Source organism: Phoca vitulina, unplaced genomic scaffold (assembly GCF_004348235.1).
Source record: "Phoca vitulina isolate PV1807 unplaced genomic scaffold, GSC_HSeal_1.0 scaffold58, whole genome shotgun sequence".
In the NCBI taxonomy this organism is placed as follows: domain Eukaryota; kingdom Metazoa; phylum Chordata; class Mammalia; order Carnivora; family Phocidae; genus Phoca; species Phoca vitulina.
In genome coordinates this window covers 7,318,621-7,339,890 of record NW_022589761.1, presented here as the reverse complement: position 1 = coordinate 7,339,890, position 21,270 = coordinate 7,318,621, and the positions used below count along the sequence as shown (strand labels likewise).

Below are 21,270 nucleotides of genomic sequence, written 5' to 3'. Positions count from 1 at the left end.
CACCCTACATCACATTGTTAGATTATACTGTGTGACCTAAGGCTTCCAAGCAAACAAAGATTCAGGCATCACATTCCAAGGGCCTAGAGATTACCTCCCAAAAGTAGTAAAATGACCAGACCTCTCTTTGGCAAGGCCAAACTCTTGGCTACATAAATTCTGTCACTTCTGAATCTGTGACATTCTTTTGGTTCTGAAAAGCATTTAGTTTCCAACACTTGATTCCTTTTTTCCTTTCACTATCATCCTTGAAAGCATGCCTTTTCTTTTTATATTGCTTTCCCTCTCCTCAAGGAGTGGGCATTTCCTAAGAGTGCCATCTTTCATCTCACCATTTTCAAGACTCTTCCTTTCAATCAAAAGGCAATACTCTAACAGGGTCAGTCATGTTGTCAGTATGTTCCCACTCAAGATGGACCTCTATATTCATGGGATTAAGTTATCCATTTTCCAACACTACAATGTATCTCTCACTTTTCTCTCCCTAACTCTTCAGTCTAGTATGGACACCAGAGTTGATCTGCCTGTTTGGGGTATGTATTTCTCCACTTACATAGAAACTGAAGTTTATAGTAACCTCTAGCTTTGAATAAGGCTATAGGCATAGGCTGTTATATGCAGTTTTAATTGTTTTCCTTGTTGATTCATATGGTTTTTAAGGGATATTTGGGAAGATATAAGCCCTCTTAATTTCTTTCAATTCTTTCAAAATTATAAAGAGAAAATCCAGTGAAAATTGTGAGATATAAAAACTGACCCAAATATTTGGAAATGTCATATTTGATAAAGGTGGCATCTTGTATCAGTGGGGAATATATGGACCTTTAAAAAGGTGATGATGGAATAAGCAGTCATTTGAAAAATGAAAAAACTGGACTACTCCTCACAATATATCAGATTAAGCTCCAGATCAAGCTGCTTGTGAAATGTAAAAACTGAGGGGTGCTTGGGTAGCTCAGTCAGTTAACCATCTGCCTTTAGCTCAGGTTGGGATCGAGCCCTGAGTCCAGGCTCCCTGAGCAGGGAGCCTGCTTCTCCCTCTCCTCCCTGCTTGTGCTCTCTGTCACTATCTGTCTGTCTCTCTCTCAAATAAATAAAACCTAAAAAAAAAAAAAAGAAAGAAATGTAAAAATTGAAATCATATAAGAAGAAGCAATGCCTGGATTTTTCTAAAATTCAGGAGTTAGAGAAACTTACCTGCCATAAGCCAAATCTATAGGTAATAAGGGAAAGATAGATATTTAACTACAAAAAAAAATTATTTTAATTGGGAAAACACCATTAGCAAAAGATAAATGACAACCTGGGAAAAGGCATTTGGAACTTATACTACAGAGAAAAGGTTAACAAATAATACATAAAATAGCTTTAAAAGCAGAAAAGGAATAATATTCCTACAGAAAAATGGACAAAAGAAATGGACAGTTCATAGTAAAACAAATGCAAATACACTAAAGTATATAAGGAGATGTTCAACTTTGCTCACTATTACAGAAATGTTAATTAAAATTACACTGAGAGGGGCGCCTGGGTGGTTCAGTCGTTGAGCGTCTGCCTTCGGCTCAGGTCATGGTCCCGGGGTCCTGGGATCAAGCCCCACATCGGGCTCCCTGCTCTGCAGGAGGCCTGCTTCTCCCTCTCCCACTCCCCCTGCTTGTGTTCCCTCTCTCGCTGTGTCTCTCTCTGTCAAATAAATAAATCTTAAAATGAAAAAAAAAAAAAAAGTACATATATAATAAAATAAAATAAAATTACACTGAGAGAACAATGTCACTGGAAAATATCCAAAAGTTTGCTGGTATATTGTTGGACGACCTATGGGAAATCCAGTAATAAAATGCTAATTGAGTAAATGTACAACCTCAAAGGAGGGGAATTTAGCAATAACCAGGAAATTACAGAAGCATTTAAGGAGTGATCCAGTTGTCCTACTCCTAGTAATTCCTTTCAAAGATAAGCTAGCAGGGCACCTGGGTGACTCAGTCAGTTAAGCGTCTGACTTTTTATTTCAGCTCAGGTCATGATCTCAGAGTCATGAGATCAAGCCCCACATCAGGATCCGTACTCCGCGTCTGCTTGAGATTATCTCTCCTTCTCTCTCTGCCCCTCCCCCCAATCACATGCACACGCTCTCTCTCTAAATAAAATCTTTTGTAAAAAAGGAAAAAATAAAGCTAGGAACATCCCAAAAGATAAGTGCTGCTGAACTTTTTTATTTATATATTTTGTTGATTTTTCTTTTCTTAATAATTTCTAATTTTAGAATACTTCCACATTTTGTTGTTTCCCTGTAGACAATTATCTGCTAATCAATTTTTTGTTGCTTTTCAATGGTTAGACTTTTTACTTTTTTTCCTCTAGTCTTAGTGCAGTGCCTACAATCTGAAATAAATGTTGGACAGAAATAGGGACATCATTCTTTTTTCCTGATTTTTCCTTAAGGGCATACATTTTTAAACAACTTTGTTGAGATTTAATTCACATGTCATACAATTCACATTTTTAAGTGTACGAGTCCATGGTTTCTGGTATATTCACAGAATCCATTACCACAGTTTTAGAACATTTTCATTATTCCAAAAGAAAGCCTGCAACCATTGGTCACCATTCCTCCAGACATTTTCCAAAGCAACCACACCATTTTATATTCTCTCTTTATATTTATATTCTTTTTATATTTTATATTCTCACCAGTTGTGTGTGAGGGTTCTAATTTATTCACATTCTTTTTTTTTTTTTTTTTTTTTTAAGAGAGAGCACATGCATGTGAACGGGAGTGGGGGTAGTGGGTAGAGGGGCAGGGAGAGAGAGAATCTCAAGCAGGTTTGATGCTCAGGGCAGAGCCCACACAGGGCTCCATCTCTTGACCCTGAGATCATGACCTGAGCAGAAGTCAAGAATTGACTAAGCCACCCAGGGGCCCCTCTTCACATCCTTCTTAACACTTGTTACAATCTATCTTTTCTATTGTAGCCATTCCAGTCAGGGTGAGTGATACTGCTCTGTGGTTTTGATTTGTATTTTCCTGATGGCTAATGATGTTGAATACCTTGTCATGTGCTTAATAGCAATTTGTATATCTTCTTTAAAGAAATGCTATTCAGGATACTTTGTCCATTTTTAATTGGGTTGTTTAACTTTTTATTATTAGTTGGTAATGTATCTTTATATATGCTGGACACAAGTCCCTCATCAGAAAAATAATTTGCAAGAATTTTGCCCCATAATGTGTTTGGGTTGTCTTTGACTCTCTCTTGACAGTGTTCTTTGAAGCACAAAAGTTTTATTTTATTTTTTTTTTTTAAGATTTTATTTATTTATTTGAGAGAGAGAGAATGAGAGAGAGAGCACATGAGAGGGGGGAGGGTCAGAGGGAGGAGCAGACTCCCTGCAGAGCAGGGAGCCCGATGCGGGACTCGATCCTGGGACTCCGGGATCATGACCTGAGCCGAAGGCAGTCGCCTAACCAACTGAGCCACCCAGGCGCCCCAAAAGTTTTTAATTTTAATGAAGTCCATTTATCTACTTTTTGTTTTGTTGCTTGTTGCATATATAAATATAAATACATCTAAAGCACACTAATGTGCTTTCTTACAGTACATTTTAAAAGATGGAATAAACTATAAGAGAAAAAAGTGACTACTTTTTGAAGGAAGAGATGAAATTAAACCTTGTTTTGCATATTTGACTTTGGGGCCACATAAATACTTTATATAATTATAGGAAAAAATTAAATTTTAAAAGAGTAATCTCTAAAAATTAAAACAAATCTTTGATTCCAATTTGTGGCACATCTCAAGAAGAACTATTCCAAATGACTCTAGCATACAGTAATTGATTCCATATCCCCAGTGGAATATACCTTAAAGAACAAGAAGATTATAATAAACAAAGAAACAAACAAAAACAGAAAACTGTTTTCAGTAATCAAATCACTGAGTATTATTTTTGAGTGTTCTTTATAAAGTGTGGAAGAATCATAGTATTTATTCCATATTTTATAAAGTGTGGAATAAAGAACTGTCCTTTTTCTGTTCTATGATCTCATCCAGAACACATTACATTAACTCTCATATCTCTAGGCTCCTTGGGGTTGTGACATTTATTTTTTAATCTTCTAAAAGATACATATATACTAGCTTTGTAAAGCCACAGAAACAATGATCAACCCTGTAGCAATGAATATCCTAGCACCTAGAATATAGTCTTGAAATGCCATTTCCCATTAATATGAAGGAGGCTTGAATCAGGAAATGGACAAGAACCTCTAACAGGGTAATAATGCTTGATTTTTGGTTTTGTTTACAATTTATGTTTACAATTTCAATTAAATTTAATTCAATACAATTCAGGTACTCCGGATCCCTGCCATAGGACAAGTCCTATTTGGGGCATTATTCAGCCAATGAGCTCAGAAACAGAGGGTAGAAACGCATAACGATAAAATAACACATATTAATATGAGTCTTCTGTTTTTCCTTTTCTAAACTCAAATTTAACTCCAATAAATTCCATCTACCCATTTCTTTTTCCTGAACAAGCTATCAAATTTATAAGAGGCCTTTTCACATAAAAGGTGAGGGTCTGATTTGAAATAGTACTAGAAATCTGACAACTGTTTAGAAACAAAGTAATAGCATTTCTCCTTCATGGGTGTTACAGGAAATTTGATTTCCATTAAGTGTGTGTTTAGAAGGCAGGTATGTGGGCAGTGCTTGCTTAAAAATTGCAGCTGGCACCTACTCTCTGTAAAAATGAAATCATCTCTATTAGCGTTCACTAAATCAGATATTGAATTTCACCTTTTAAACTCTGCTCCTATTTGGTACACCCCTTGTCTCATTTTGGAAATAAAGTTTCATTGGAACTTAGCCACACCCTTTTGCTTATGTATTCTCTATGGCTGCTTTCACTCTACAACAAAGTTGAGTAGTTGCAACTGAGAATGTATGACCCATAAACCTAAAATATTAGCTAGATAGTCCTTTGCAGACAGTCTGTCGATTCCTGACTAAGAAGATCTACTGAAAACCAAGAAAGCTAGCAATGACTACTAAGACCAAGTCAAAAGGACCCCTGAGTCAACCTGAAAAGGCTCCAAATGGTCAAATATGGCATAATACTAACTTAAGTATACATAAATAACTGCAACAGATTGAAACATGTAAGTATCAAAATCCACACTGTTATAATGATAGTTTTTTACTATTTATTAGTTATTTTTTATAACAATCACTGTTCCCCAGAAGAGAATGCTAGCAAACCATTATTTCATTATGATTCATTATTTCCTCATTTTGAAAACTGTTAAGTTAGGAGAAAAAAAATCTGTCTTGCCTACCTTAAGGAATCTGTACCTCAAGATAACCAATCAGTTCATACAGGGAATTTTCACTTTATATAATTATTCCCATTAAAGACTAGAGATGTAATTAATTAGACTATAACTATTTAGCAATCTCTAATGAAATAATAATAGAAAATATCACAAAAAGAGGCAAGCAGACATTATGTGCCTCTTCATGGAAGTATACACTAGGATCAATATAGTCATTTTGCCAAAAAAAAAGGGGAGTGGAAATGGAGGGAACACACTAAACCCGATGAAGCCTCTAGATCTAACCTTGAACTAGAAAAATATAGAAGAACATGTTAATGATGACAGACTGTGGGAAACTTTACTGGACAAATCACCCAGCTTCTTCAAGAAATACGTTGAAAGGAAAGAGAGAAAGAAAGAAAAAGAAAGAGGGGCGCCTAGGTGGCTCAATCGGTTGGGCGTCTGACGCTTGGTTTCAGCTCAGGTCATGATCTGGTGGTCGTGAGACAGAGCCTGGAGTTGGTGTCCGGCTCCATGCTCAGCAGGGAGTCGGCTTCAGATTTGGTCTCCCTCTTCCTGTGCCCCTTCCCCCACTCACATGCTCACTCTCTCTCTCTTAATTAAACAAGAATAAGAAACTATAGATTTTTAAAAAGACTTTAAAAAGACTTATGAACCAATCACAATGCATGGATCTTATTTGGGCCCAGATTCAAAGAAATCTTAAAATTAAAAACGAAGTTATTTGCCCTGTGGGGAAATCTAAACTCTAACTTGGAAATCTGATATTAAGGAAATATTATTTATTTTTTTATGGAGATTAATGGTATTTGATTAAGTTCTTAAAAGACCATCATTGATATACACATTTATGGGTGGAACAATACAGCTTCTGGTATGTGCCTCAAAATAATCCTTGGTTAAGTAGAGGTACAGATTAAACAAGATCAGCTGTGAGTCAGTCATTACTGAAACTGAGCAAAGTGGTGCACAGATGTTCACTGCTGCTTTGTCTATTTTTGTAGATGATTGAATTTTTTACAATGAAGAGTTAAGGAAAATGCTGACCAGGGCTTAGTAAACTGATTTTACCACACACAAAAATCAGGTAACAACACCACAGCTTGAAAAATCCTGTAACAGCATATTAATAATTTCCTTAAACTTTCCAAAAACCAGCAAAATACCTTGAATAAAACATAAAATCAGAAAATATTGTTAGAAAAGTGATAATACAAGGGACAACATAGCAAAAACTATGAAAATTTAAAGTCCACATAAACACTGTTGAAAAACTAGCATTCATTCTACCAACAAACTCATTGATAGGCTAAATGACATATATTCAAGGATATTTATCCCACCATTGTTTATAACAGCAAAAGACTAATAGCCATCTGAAAGTTCATTAATAAGGGTTAGTTCTTAAAATTATGGAATTATGTAATATCGTGCAGCCATAAAGTGAAGAAGTCAATCATGTACTAAAGGATATATAAAATTCCTCTGGAAGTACTCAAGAACCTAGGCACACTGGTTGCTTTCTAAGGAGGAAAAGCTCATATTTAGGGGCAGGGCTGGGAAGGAGAATTCACTGTATACTCTTCTGAACCTTTTAAATACTTAGAAGATGATCTCTTAAACAATGAAATTGAAAAGAAAATACTCAAAGTCAAGGCTTTCAAATTCCACTCTGAGAGATGTATTCCATTCCTTCAAAAATCTTAGAAAAAGACTAAGTATAAAAATGGAATTGAAATGTTTGCCCGGTGAATATGTGTACCTCAGGTCATAAGGAACAAAATGGAGTGGAATAACCTCATTGGGTCCATTCCTTCTTGGCCCCATTATCCTTTGGAATAGCCAGGCCCAAAGAGCAGAACACTAAAAGGATCCTTGTTATGGAGTTTAAAAGAAAGAAAGCAATGTTCCCGTATTGTGAAAAACCAGAAAACACTTCAGAGACAGAAGAAAGAATAACAGCTTACCTTGGATAAAACTCTCAGTTGTCCAACAGCAGCTCTTCCCTTAGTCTCTGGTCACCTGTGTAAGACAAGTCCATTAATTGGTAAGACATAAAGAATCGTGAGACACCAAGCCTTTCTCTGAGCCCAGACTAACTTGTTAGAAACAAGCAACTACTTCCACCCCACTCCCACCCCTCTTGAACTAAATAAACATTCAGAGGAAGGTCAGAGAGAGACTTGAGCAATGCTGCCCTCTCTGAGAACCAAAGTGGAGGTGGAGAATCCCCACAAGTCTCCCCAGGTGATTTCCTGAGGGAAGAGACTGGAACCTTACAACCCCGGCTTTTTTCCTCCTCTTTTCTCAGGCTCTCCCCTGAACTTGGGGCTGTTTCTGGCTCTTAAATCTCAATATGAAATCAGGTTTGTGACTTGGAGATAAATTTCTTTATCTGGGGGCGCCTGGGTGGCTCAGTTGGTTGGGCAACTGCCTTCGGCTCAGGTCATGATCCTGGAGTCCCTGGATCGAGTCCCGCATCGGGCTCCCTGCTCAGCAGGGAGTCTGCTTCTCCCTCTGACCCTCCCCCCTCTCATGTGCTCTCTCTCATTCTCTCTCTCTCAAATAAATAAATAAAATCTTTAAAAAAAAAAAATTTCTTTATCTGGAATCTTTAATCTGGGATTCACCTTTCTATCTTCCCACATCGGACAGGGACATTTCCAGGGAACCTGGGCCCCCATGGCTACAAGGAGAGGGGGCAGCTGTAACAGCACTCCAGCCAGTCTTAAGGCTTACTTGCTTCAAGTTAACACACTCCTTGCTTGCTGACTTAAGTCCCTTGGTCTGTGACAGAACTAGTTTGCTTCCTTTGAGACAGGCAGACCACTGGCCTTCAGGAATAAAGGACGGGAACCTTCCCCGGCCACAGAGGCCAGCAAGTCTGTTTGAAGTCCCTTTAGCTTTCTGATTAGCCCAGCAATCTTTTAGCAAAATGTTTTTCTTTTTTAAGGTCACACAAATGATTTTACTGGCCTCCCTCTGCGCATCTGTAGATTTTGCCCTCCTTTTCAGAAAAAACAGAGTACTCTTGAACAACCCCTGGGTACGAAGGAACAAGACCTTCTTGCACAACCCAGCGAAAAGCAGAGCACCAAGGAACTAGAATTTCTTGTACAACCTCCAAAGACCAAGATTATAGCTGGCATCAAGTCTGCATGTCATCAAGAAATGTCACAGACCACTGCGCTCCCTTAACCGATTAAACCCCTTTAAAAATCTCTGGGCCAAAAATAAACAACAAAACGAAACAAAAAATAAATGAAAATAAAAATAAAAATCTCTGGGCCAGGAAGAAAGCTGAGTTGGCCTTTGGACAAGAGTCTGCCTCCTTCCCCAGTGGCCGGCCTTCCTTAAAAGGAATTTGATTCCTTTCCAGTCAAAACTCTTGAGTATTGGCCTTTCCAGCCACCGACAGGCCAATCTGGGTTTCCGCAACGCAGCCAGCCACAGAGACCCCACAACCACAAGCTTCCAGAAACCCTCAAACCCACAATTGGCCTCAGGGTGACCGTTTCTCTATCATTGCTCCCTCCCCCACCCCACCCCCCCAATTCGGCTCCCAGCTAGACACAGTTGGGAGGGGCCAAACTCATAAAAAGTCAATGACACAACTAAAGGAGGAGTCGATCTCACAGCTTTACACAAGCACTCACACAGCTGGAGACACAATTACCACTCCTTCATGTGGTCACACATAATCACGCAGTCCCACAGGCACATTACGTCACACACACACGCTGACGTGTTAATGGCTGAGGCTCCGCACACAGCCGGTCTCGGTCCCCGGGCTAAGACACGCCTCACCTTCAGCTTCCCCGGCGTCCGGCTCACGTTCCGCCAGACCGGAACGAACCCACGGGCCGCGCTTCCCGCGCCGGGGCGCTGTGCAGCTCGCTCCGGCACAACGGCGCTGACCACCTTAGAAGGAAGTGACGTCACTCCCGGAGGCCTCTGGAAAGTGTAGTCCAGAACACGAAAGACCCCCAAAGACGTTCGACCCGAGTATTCCTCCCCCGGCGCCAGCCCTCGACCCCTGCTCCTCCACTCTCTACGACGAATCACTGCGACCGCGCAGTCCCGGCTGCGCACCCGGCAGCCCAACTCGCATTCAGCCGGAAGTTTATTTCCGCCCCGGGGACTTCTGGGACTTGTAGTGTGACCTAGGAGCCCTGGAGGGCGGAGCGGGGCGGTCAGGAACCCTCAGCCGCAGCTTGGAGCAGGCTGCGGGAGGTGCAGCCGCAGAGTCCAGAAGACCTGCGGGGGTTGGGGGCGATCGGAGTCTGACGAGAAGAGGAATGCCTGGGCCCTAACTGCAGCCAGGCTTGTGGGGAAGGAGAGGGAGAGTGACGCTTTAGTGCTGGTCTGAGTGCGTTTGCTTCGGTTTATCACCTCGGGTGTGGTTGTGTTGCTATGCCTGAGACTGTTTCACGATTTCTTTTTAAATAATAAAAAATAAGTTGGGTGTTTAAAGTACAGTTTTTGAATGTAACACACAAAAAAGTGCCCAAATCATTAGAGTAAAGCTGGATACATTTCCATAGATTGCTCAGACTTGTGTACTCGTGTAGCATCCCAGACGTCCCCTACCTGCCTCCTGTAAAGTCTCCATCTGATTTACAACAACATAGATTAGTTTTGCCTGATTTTGAACCTTACATAAATGTTATCATATTGTGTAACACTTTTCCCCCCTTTAGTCTGACTTCTTTTGCCAAATATTTTGTTTGTGAGATTAATCTATAAAGTTTGTTTATTCTCATTGTTGACGGTACTTGGCTTGTTTTCAGCTTGGGGCTACTAGGAATAGTGCTCCATGAACATTCTTGTTTGTAGTCTTTTGCTTTGTATACGTGTCGTCTTGGTTACATATATATCTAGGAGGGGCGTTGCTGGGTCATAGGATACACATATATTTAGCTTTAGTAGATACTGCCAAACTGTGTTCTGAAGTGGTTTCCCAATTGCAGTTCCACCAGCTCTGTATGATAGTTCCAATTGTTCTGCATCCTGTCTTTAGCCCTTCTACACGTAATATTGTATGCCTTTTCTTTTTTAAACTTTCTGTGGGTGTATGGTTGTTTTAATTTGAATTCCCCTGATGTATACATTTGTATATCTTCTGTAACAGACAAAGATACCCAACCAGCTTTAGCATTTATTGTGGACAAATAAGAGAAGGACCAAGAGGATCCCCTTGCAGAGGTCTGTGTTGTACATATTGATGTTGATACAACGCCTTCAATATTGCCTCTCCAAACCTTACCGTACCCTTTAAGAACAAATAGGAGGGGTGCCTGGGTGGCTCATTTGGTTAAGCCTCCAACTCTTGATTTCAGCTCAGGTCATGATCTCGGGGTTAAGAGATGGAGTTCTGCTTTGGCTCTGTGCTGAGTGTGGAGCCTGCTTAAGATTCTTTCTCTCCCTCTCCCTCTGCCCCTCCACTGCTTGCTTGTGTGCATGCTTGTGCACATGCACGCACACACACTGTCTATCTCTAAAAAGAAAAAGAAAAAAGAACAAAAAGGAAAGGAGTAACAAAAAGGAGTAACAAAAAGGCAAAGGTCTGTCCTTCCTGAGGAGGGACCCAAACCACATGCACTAGTCAAAGTATGTTGGGGACTTGACAGTGACCAAGTTTGCCAAACATTTTAAGCACTTATGGACTTGGAACCTAAGTTACTATGATGCCAGGAAATGCCCTTGGTCATGGTCAGAAAAATTACTTGAACTGGATTTAGAAATAATTTTCCAATTGACAGTATAAACTTATAGGTGGGTTCTTTTGGGCCAGTATCAACTCAGGTGGTTGTGACTGATATTGCTGAATGTATTGTGGAAATAGATGTGTTAATTATAGGTAATAATTCTCTTGATCGTAAGGGATGTTCCCAATGGGGAAATGCCACAATTAGAATAATGGTTGTGGCACAAGGACACAACCCAGAGCCTATGAGACCTCTCCAGTGTAGTCACATAGTTACTGTGAAGCCGTACAGGAAACCAGGGAAGGGGATCAGGGGAGTAGAAGGGGTCAGAGGTCACTATAATGATCAAATAGCTAATGGAGGCAGAGGTGTTTAAAGAAACTATATCACATAACAGCCTTCAGTGACCAGGGGAAAAGCCGATATTATTTGGCACGTCACCATGGACTCCCACAAGCTCAATGTGGCAGTAATATACTGGCACATGCAGTTCCAGATTTAACAATCATAGAATCCATAATGCAGACCGAAGGTCTTGTTTTGCAGTTGTAGACATTGCTAATGCTTTCTCAGCATCCCATTGCCTCCTGAAGATTAGAGCCAATTTGCCTTCACAGGTTCTAATTACCTTTATTTTATCATGTTGCCATAGGCTATCCTAAACTCTCTATAATTTATCACTAGTGGATAGGCTTAGCCCTAAAAAAAAGCTGAAATATCACCAGATATGTCTTGGTACCCTTACATCGATGGCATTATTCTGAATGAAAGGGCTAAAGACAGCGTGTAGACTGCCTTTCATGAGATGAGTCAATATATGAACCAGAGCTGGAAGATTAACATCCCAACAAGATACTGGGGCTAACCACGCAAGTAAGCCACTTGGGAACCGTGTGGGCTGATGCTCAGAGAAAAAGCCCTGACCTTGTTAAAGAAAAACTGTTGATCTTAATACCTCTAGCAAACAAAAATGAGGCACAACATCTGCTGGCTTGTTCCGGTGTTGGAGGCTCTCCATACCTCACACGAGGATGAGAATCTTGCTGAATTCATCGTATCAAAAGAGGCCCTCTCACACTGTAGATGCAGCCATGTCAGATGCGGTGTCTGGCCCAGCACTTTGGACTTCTTGGGAGCTTTGGAACACTAACATTCCTGAGTATTCCTGGGCCTGGTTCATGCACTTACCAGCTAAGGTAAAGGGAGGTGGGATGTAGTAGACCACTGCCACTGGGCAGCCTCAAAGAAAACTGCTTAAAACTGTGTGTGGCAAAAAGAATTCTGCATAATGGGAGGAGCTGTAGGCTGTTGTGCTTCCCCTGGAAAATATTCCCCCAAATGCACCTTGTGACATTTTCACTGATTCATGGGCAGTAGCCAATGGACTGGCAATGTGGTGTGGTGCCTGGCGGTGGGACAACTGAATGATCAAATTTTAGCCTCTTTGGGGATGAAGCATTATGATAGCAGACTGCACAAGACCCACATCCTGGTTGTGACCATGTGGATGCCCATGGTAAAGGACCTTCCAAAGATGAACATCAACGGAATCCACAAGATGATCAGATAAGGACCCAGGTAAGGACCATAGCCACCTGGACACACCATCACACAGGGCATGAGAATTTATCATTCGTGACTAAGCCTAAAAATAAGACACAGTGATTCCAGCACATGAGGTCAAGAAAGCCCAGCAAATATGCCCAGGCTGTCAGCTATGCAGTTGAGTAGCAGAGAGAACTCTGGGACCAATAGCCAAGGATACCAAACCTGGCCGGTGCTGGAAAATAGACCATATGGGCTCTCTACCCTCCACCTAAGGGTACTGCTGAGTGTTGATGACAATAGACACCTTTTCAGAGTCCAATACTTCCATCCCTGTCCACAGAGCAGATGGGCAGCCATACTATTCAGGGGTTTTAGATGGACAGTGTTATGTTGTTACCTATTTGTATTCCCTAAACATATCCAGTCAGACCACAGTGCCACCTTACAACAACAACAACAAATATGCAGCAGTAGGCAGCAACGGGGGATATTCATTGGAACTTTCACGGCCGTGTCATACCTAGGCAGCAAGTGCCATTGAAAGACGAAATGGACTCTTAAAAGAGAAATTGGAAAAGATAATCGGACAACCAAGCCCCACTCCCCGTGGAGCACACGCTTTAGACAGGCAATTTGGGCTCTAAATGTGGCAATTCCCCCAAAATGGTAATTTTCATTTAAATAGAATGTGTATGAACTCTACACCTGAAACTAATGACGTACTATATGTTGGCTAATTGAATTTTAAATAAATAAATAATAAAATGTTTGATTATAAGGAAGAGGAGGGAAGAGGTCGAGTTGGCTCTAAGAACTCAATCCACATAATCAACTTCTCGCTCTACGTTTTTTCCTCCCACACTTACCCCTGGAGAACAGGGGGTTGGGAAACTCTAACCTAGTACTTCTTTTGTCTACTGGCTGTCCTTATTGGATTTGGCAATTATGGATATTGATGACAATGATCATGAATATGAGGTGATGACTGCTAAGGTAATGTTGGCTGGCATACACATCGGGGGGGGACGCCATTCTAGGATGGTCCAAGGTATAGAAAGAAACCACAGAGGCACTTAGGGACCAGTTGTGTGGTGTAAGACATGGGGAAGGTTGGAAAAAGAATGAAGTGATTGCTGCAGAGACTGGTGGGGGACCAATCATATAGTTGTAGAAAAAAAGGAACAACTCTTTTTGGGGAGAGAGCACTTTAGACCCTTTGAGGTCTGAGTAGAGGTAAGGACCAGTGATCCTTCTCAGCTCTTATCCCTGCCTGGCATTTGGCCAATTTATCTCAAACTGCCACCATCACCTCAACTTAACTGTTGACCAATAAGTGATAAACGCAACTACTGACTTCAGAAAGTAAGAGCCTCTGCTTGAGATGACAGAACAAGGCTATCATTCTGGACACTGATATGATTTTCTTTAACCTGTTCTCAGACTCTTTTCTTGTTTTTCAGACTATTGATGGTTCTAAACGCTCTAAGATGAGTGGTAATGACGATTGTATTGCCCTGGACTTCCTGCCGGCCAGTACAGCCGATACGTGGGCAATTTCTAACATTTCTTGCTACAGTTGATCAATGAATAAGGAAAAACAGAGCAACCCATTTTCACCTTAGAAAGTAATGCGGCTCCCTAAGGTTGATCCTGATAGCAGCTGGGGCATATTTAGCTGACTTGGCCCCAAATTGGAAGTTGTAGTTGTGGTCACTATGTTGCTTAAGACAACGGAACATATTTGGTCCAAGCCCCTATCTGTAAAATTAATTAGAGTAGCCCATGGGGTAGCCTGCAATCCTGAGAATGCTTAGCTGGATACTGAAAGGTCAGAGGGTGGTGTTGTAGGGAACAGCCCCACAATGGCAACATGGCCACCTTGCATGTACCCATGCAGGCAAAGGCTAGAAATATAGCTTATTTGAGTCTTGGCAGAATGTCTTATGATTCTCCCCAAACATGAGAGAAAGGGAGGCCATTAAGGAGCTGCTACAAGATCATCTCCCATATGCCTCTATATGTCAGACATTGGGAGACTGTTTTGTGATAGTTTCTCATCACTATTCAGGTTCTGGTGAAGTATGGGGCTTTCTTCCCAACCTCCACCCCTCAGAATAGAGCTGAAACAAAACAAAACAAAACAAAACAAAAGTTATTATAAAAATATTGAAAAAAAAATATTGAACTGCTTAGCTGCAGTCTAGGACTGACTCCTCAGCAACTGGGGATACCTCATTCAGTCACCTAGCCCCTTTGGCTTAATCCAGGTGTTAGCTGGCCTTAGTTCTCACTTAGTGGATCTGGAGAAAAATCTACTTCCAAGCTCATTCTTTCTGGCAGATTTCAGTTCCTTGTGTTGCACGACTGAAGTCCCTATTTCCTTAGGCTGTGAGCTGGAGACCACTCTCAGATATTTTCCAAATGGCCCCCACAGGCAATTCACAACATGTATGTTTGCTTTCTTTCAGGCCAGCTAGAACACATCTCTCTGACTTCCTTTTTTGCTAGTAGAGAAAACACTGTTTTTAAAGGGCTCATGTTAGATTAGGTGAGGCCAACCCAAATAAACTATCTTAAGGCCTCTGATTAATCACTTTAAATACATTCACAAAATCTCTTTTGCCTTGTATTATAACATTATCAAAGAAGTAACAGCAGGGAGTGTATATCATGGGGTCCTTCTTAGAATTCTACCTACTGCAGCTATGGTAATCAGAACAGTGTTGTATTTGTACAAGGATAAAACATGGACAAAGGGAATGAAATAAAAAAAATTAAAAGATAGTCACTTTTTAGAAAAATACCACATTAACTCAGGGGAGAAAGGATAGTCTTTTCAGTAAACGGTGCTGGAACAATTAGACATCCACAAGGGAAAAAAAGAATCTTTATCCTTACCTTACATAGTACACAAAATTAATGCAAGATTTTCTTTTAGCTGTAAAATTAAGATAATATAACTTTAAAAGAATACATATGTAGAAAAAATCTTCATGTTGTTGGGAAAAGGAAAGATTTATTAAACAGAACATAATAAGTATGTCCTATTATGGTTTACAAATCCATAAAAGAAAAAGTAAGTAGGACTTCATTAAAATTAAGAAATATCATTCATCAAAAGACACAATGAAGAGAGTGAAAAGATAAACCACAGACTTGAAAAAGGCCTTTGTAATACATTATAGACTTGTATTATAAATATAAAAACATGGGGCGCCTGGGTGGCTCAGTCGTTGAGCGTCTGCCTTCGGCTCAGGTCATGATCCCAGGGTCCTGGGATCGAGCTCCGCATCGGGCTCTCCGCTTGGCGGGAAGCCTGCTTCTCCCTCTCCCACTCCCCCTGCTTGTGTTCGCTCTCTTGCTGTGTCTCTCTCTGTCAAATAAATAAATAAAATCTTTAAAAAAATAAAAAAAAAATTAAAAAATAAATAAATATAAAAACAACTCTCCTACAAATCAATGAGAAAAAGGTGACAAACAACCCAATAAAAGTGGGCAACAGGCTTGCACAGACACTTCACTAAAGAGTATATTTAAATGGCATAGGAAAGGATGCTAAAGGTCAGTACTTTTCAGAGAAATGCAAATTAAAACTGCAATTTAATCTACTACATACCTAGTAAAATAGTTAAAATTGAAAAGACAGGGGCACCTGGGTGGCTCAGTCAGTTAAGCATCTGCCTTCAGCTCAGGTCATGATCAGGTCCTGGGATTGAGCCCCGTGCAGGCTCCCTGCTCAGCAGTTCCCCCCCAACCAAATAAATAAATACAATATTTAAAAAAGAAAAATAAATAAAATTGAAAAGACATTATCAATTGTTGATGAGGATATGAACCAAATAGAATTCTCATACATTGCTAGTGGGAATGCAACATGGTACAGCCACTTTGCAAAACTGGCAGCATGTGGAAGGCAAGATAATGTCCCCACAAAGATGTTTACAGCTTGGATGTAAAATAGGGTTCTCCAGTAAAACAGAACCACTAGAGACCATATATATATTCTGTCAACTGAGAATTTTATGCCCCAAAAATATCTTCCAAAAATTAAGATTAAGTACTTATTTTGACAAAGAAAAGCTGAGATAATTGACTAGCAGGAAACCTGAACTAAATAAATGCTAAATGAAACTTTACAATCCCTATACCCAACATGGGGTGCAAACTCATCACCCCAAGATCAAGAGCCACATGCTCCACCAACTGAGCCAGCCAAGTGCCCCAAAGAAAATGTATGATGTAAAAACAAAATTATACCAAATGGGTCAACACTTTTTTTTTTTAAGATTTTATTTATTTGACAGAGAGAGACACAGTGACAGAGGAAACACTAGCAGAGGGAGTGGGAGAGGGAGAAGCAGGCTTCCTGCTGAGTAGGGAGCCCGATGTGGGGCTTGATCCCAGGACCCTGGGACCATGACCTGAGCCGAAGGCAGACGTTCAATGACTGAGCCACCCAGGCGCCCCTGGATCAACACTTTTAAAAAGAACCTTTTGGACTTTGTTAAAGTATAGAAATATTGTTCAACTTTTTTGGAAGAACAATCACCTAGATTTTCCTGAATAGATTTGTGAATTGAAACGACCGATTTATTCAGGATGTTACACAAATATTCATATTTGTTACCGGAAGTTTTATCTTGCCCTTTAAATGTAAAATCAAGGTTACGCAAGAATCATAAAATTAAATGTCAAGCTTGACGTTTAGATAAACTAGGAGGAGCTCCTCAAAATTTTGGGAATTTTACCTATAAAAAAGATCAGGTACAGGGCACCTGGGTGGCTCACTTGGTTAAGCATCGGACTCTTGATTTTGGCTCAGGTCATGATCTCAGAGTCCTGAGAGTGAACCCTGTGTCAGGCTCCCTACTCAGTGGGGAGTCTGCTTTTCTCTCTCCCTCTGCCCCTACCCCTGCTTGTGTGTGCTCTCTATCTCTCTCTAAAATAAAAAAATAAATCTTAAAAAAAAAAATCAGGTACTAGATATGTCTCCTGAGGCAAGGGAAACAAAAGTAAAAATAAACGATTAGAACTTCATCAACGTAAAAAGCTTCTGCACAGCGAAGGAAACAATCAAGAAAACTAAAAGGCAACCTATGGAATGGGAGAAGATATTTGCAAATGACATACCCAATAAAGGGTTAGTTTCCAAAATATATAAAGAACTTAAACAACTCAACAGCCAAAAAACCGAATTATCCAATTTAAAAAATGGGCAGAAGACATGAATAGACATTTTTCCAAAGAAGCCATACAGATGGCCAACAGACACATGAAAAGATGCTCAACAACACTCATCATCAGGGAAATACAAATCAAAACTACGATGAAATATCACCTCACACCTATCAGAATGGCTAAAATCAACAACACAGAAACAACAGGTGTTGGTGAGGATGTGGAGAAAGGGGAACCCTTTTACACTGTTGGTGGGAATGCAGACTAGTGCAGCCCCTCTGGAAAACAGTATGGAGGTTCCTCAAAAAGTTAAAAAGAGGGGCACCTGGGTAGCTCAGTTGGTTAAGCATCTGCCTCCAGCTCAGGTCATGATCTCAGGGTCCTGAGATCGAGCTCCGCATTGGGCTTTCTGCTCAACAGGGAGTCTACTTCTCCTTCTCCCTCTGCCCCTCCCTCCCCACTCATGCTCTCTCCCTATCTCTCAAATAAATAAACAAAATCTTTTTTAAAAGTTAAAAATAGAGCTACCCTATGATCTAGCAATTGCACTAGTAGGTATTTACCCAAAGAATATAAATTGAAAGGATACATGCACCCCTACGTTTATAGCAGCATTATCGAAATAGCCAAATTATGGAAAGAGCCCAAATCGACTGATGAATGGATAAAGAAGTGATATATGTATATCACTTATATATTAATATATATATAAATATAAATAATGGAATATTACTCAGCCATGAAAAAGAATGAAACCTTGCCATTTGCAATGATGTGGTTGGAACTAGAGAGTAGTATGCTAAGTGAAATGTCAGAGAAAGACAAATACCATATGATTTCACTCATACGTGGAATTTAAGAAACCAAAGAAGCATAGGGAAAAAAGGAGAGAGGAAAACCAAGAAACAGACTCTCAACCATAGAGAATAAACAGATGGTTACCAGAGGAGAGGTGGGTGGGGGGATGTGTTAAATAGGTGATGGGGATTAAAGAGGGCACTTGTGAGGAGCACTGGGTATTGTATATAAGTGATGAATCACTAAATTGTACGCCTGAAGCTAATATTACACTGTACGTAACTAACTGGAATTTATTTTCTTTTAAGATTTTTATTTATTTGACAGAGAGAGAGACAGCAAGAGAGGGAACACAAGCAGGGGGAGTGGGAGAGGGAGAAGCAGGCTTCCCTCGGAGCAGGGAGCCCAACGCGGGGCTCGATCCCAGGACCCCGGGATCATGACCTGAGCCGAAGGCAGACGCTTAACGACTGAGCCACCCAGGCGCCCCACTAACTGGAGTTTAAATAAAAACTTAAAAAAAAGATCAGGTGGTTTCTTTAGCTATGGGCAATTTATTTAGTTTTTATTGGACTAGTGGATGTTTATATTTCTCTTGACTGAGTTCTGGAGATTTGTTTTTGAAGAATATCATGCATTTTACTTTTTTGAAATTATTAGCAAAAAGAGTGTATCTCTTACCCATAAAATCTATAATTTGTAGTAACATCAATTTCTCAGTCCTAATGCTTATCTTTTTTTTGCCAAAATTGCTACATTGTTAATCTTTTAAGAAACACCATTTGTGGGGTGCCTGGTTGACGCAGACAGTTAAGCATCCAACTCTTGGTTTCAGCTCAGGTTCCGATTTCAGGGTTGTGTTATCGAGCCCTTTGTTGGAGTCTGTTTGGGACTCTGCCCCACCCCTTCTTTCAAGAGCCTTTTTAAATGCAATTAAACACACACACACAAACACTATACATACAATGTATATATCTATATATAGATATGAAGATTAATATACATATTCAGTAGAAACATAATACTGCTCTCAATCTTATGTATTTCACTTCAAGTATGGCAAAATGGGATGACTAAGATAACTGTCATTGGTGTGTAATGAGGAGTAAATGAGTTATGAATGCGTGAATGTAACTAGTGAATTGTTTCGTAAATGTTAGTATTTTCTTCATCTATTTTATTTATGGAATGGTGTTTAACCATAAGAGACACTCCATATTGGAAAAGAAAAAACTTAAAACCAAAATAAAGATGTTAAGATGTAGCAAGCTCTTCCTACAGAATTCAATCTTTATGCTGATCATAACATTTATACCAGAGAGAAAGTGTATATAAAGTTCTATGGGATGGTTGAGATCACAACTGTCACAGCATAATGAGGTTTATTACAAAAAGTATAATATAGAACACATTATCTGACTGATAAGAGAACACATTGGGTAGCCAAAATATCTGAATACTGATTCGATTCTCATCTAAGTTACCCTTTTATTAAGGATGAAATCAACACAGCTGCCAACAGTGGTAAATTTAGGGGAGAAACTAGGGAAAGGGAAATAGGCAAACGGGAGTTTAGTTTATCTGCAATGTTTAAAATTTTGTAAGTATAAGACATCCATAGATTATTTCAGAAATAAAAAATAGAAAAAGGAGACAAGTATACAAAATGCAAACAGGATGTTGAAAGAAGCATTGTTTATAAGGCAAAATTTAGAAGGCAAACATTTTATCAAAATAATAGTAGAGCCACAGAGATAAACACTAACTCTATTCCAATAAGGACAGTGTTATAATATTTAATAACTTGGAAAACTGTTCATGATACATTTTACCATAGAAAAGGTAATTTATGAAATGGAGTTTCTTTTAAACATTACTGAAAGGATTTGTGTTGATAATTTTGAGAGTGGGTATTCTAACAGTTGACAGAAGTAAAGGTTTCTTTGTGCTTTTTGAAATAATCTGAAAAATTTACAATAAAATGTTAATATTAAAAGGAATTCTCTTCAAAAAGGCAGTATAGGGGCGCCTGGGTGGCTCAGTCAGTTAAGCGTCTGCCTTCAGCTCAGGTCATGATCCCAGGGTCCTGGGATCGAGCCCCGCATCGGGCTCCCTGCTCAGCGGGAAGCCTGCTTCTCCCTCTCCCTCAGCCTGCAGCTCCCCCTGCTTGTGCTCTCTCTCTCTCAAATAAATAAATATAATATTTTTAAAAAAAGGCAGTACAGTTTTATTTGTATTAAGATACAAAAAAAGTAAAAATAACAAAGAAGGTACAGGTATAATTACAGATATATAAATATGTATATACATATATAAACATATACATATGAATGATATTTAAATTGTTGCCCTGAAACTTAACTTTATAAAAAAAACTTATATAAATTAGAATATATCACCAAAATGGCAGGAAAAGCAACTGGAAAGGATAAGTAGTGATAGGTTCAAAATCCTGGCGAAAAAGAAGTCAATCCAGAACTGTAAGCACAATTAACAATTTTATTTTTTTATTTTTTTAAAAAAGATTTTATTTATTTATTTGACAGAGAGAGACACAACGAGAGAGGGAACACAAGCAGGGGGAGTGGGAGAGGGAGAAGCAGGCTTCCCGCGGAGCAGGACCCTGGGATCATGACCTGAGCTGAAGGCAGACGCTTAACGCTTAACGACTGAGCCACCCAGGTGCCTCAAGCGCAA

At 39.8% G+C, this 21,270-nt stretch overlaps 1 protein-coding gene across 2 annotated transcripts in view; it reads right to left on the bottom strand.

Annotated features, from left to right (window-relative positions):
• LOC116623250 (zinc finger protein 420-like) overlaps nt 1-9,410 on the bottom strand; it is a 31,111-nt gene extending 21,701 nt beyond the window's left edge. For both annotated transcript variants that reach the window (XM_032390233.1, XM_032390234.1), the window contains exons 1-2: nt 9,149-9,410; nt 7,309-7,363 (exon numbers count right to left, since the gene is read on the bottom strand). The gene's annotated coding sequence lies outside the window, so the exon portion shown is untranslated. The remainder of the gene's footprint in view (nt 1-7,308; nt 7,364-9,148) is intronic.
• Nucleotides 9,411-21,270: the final 11,860 nt, after the last annotated feature.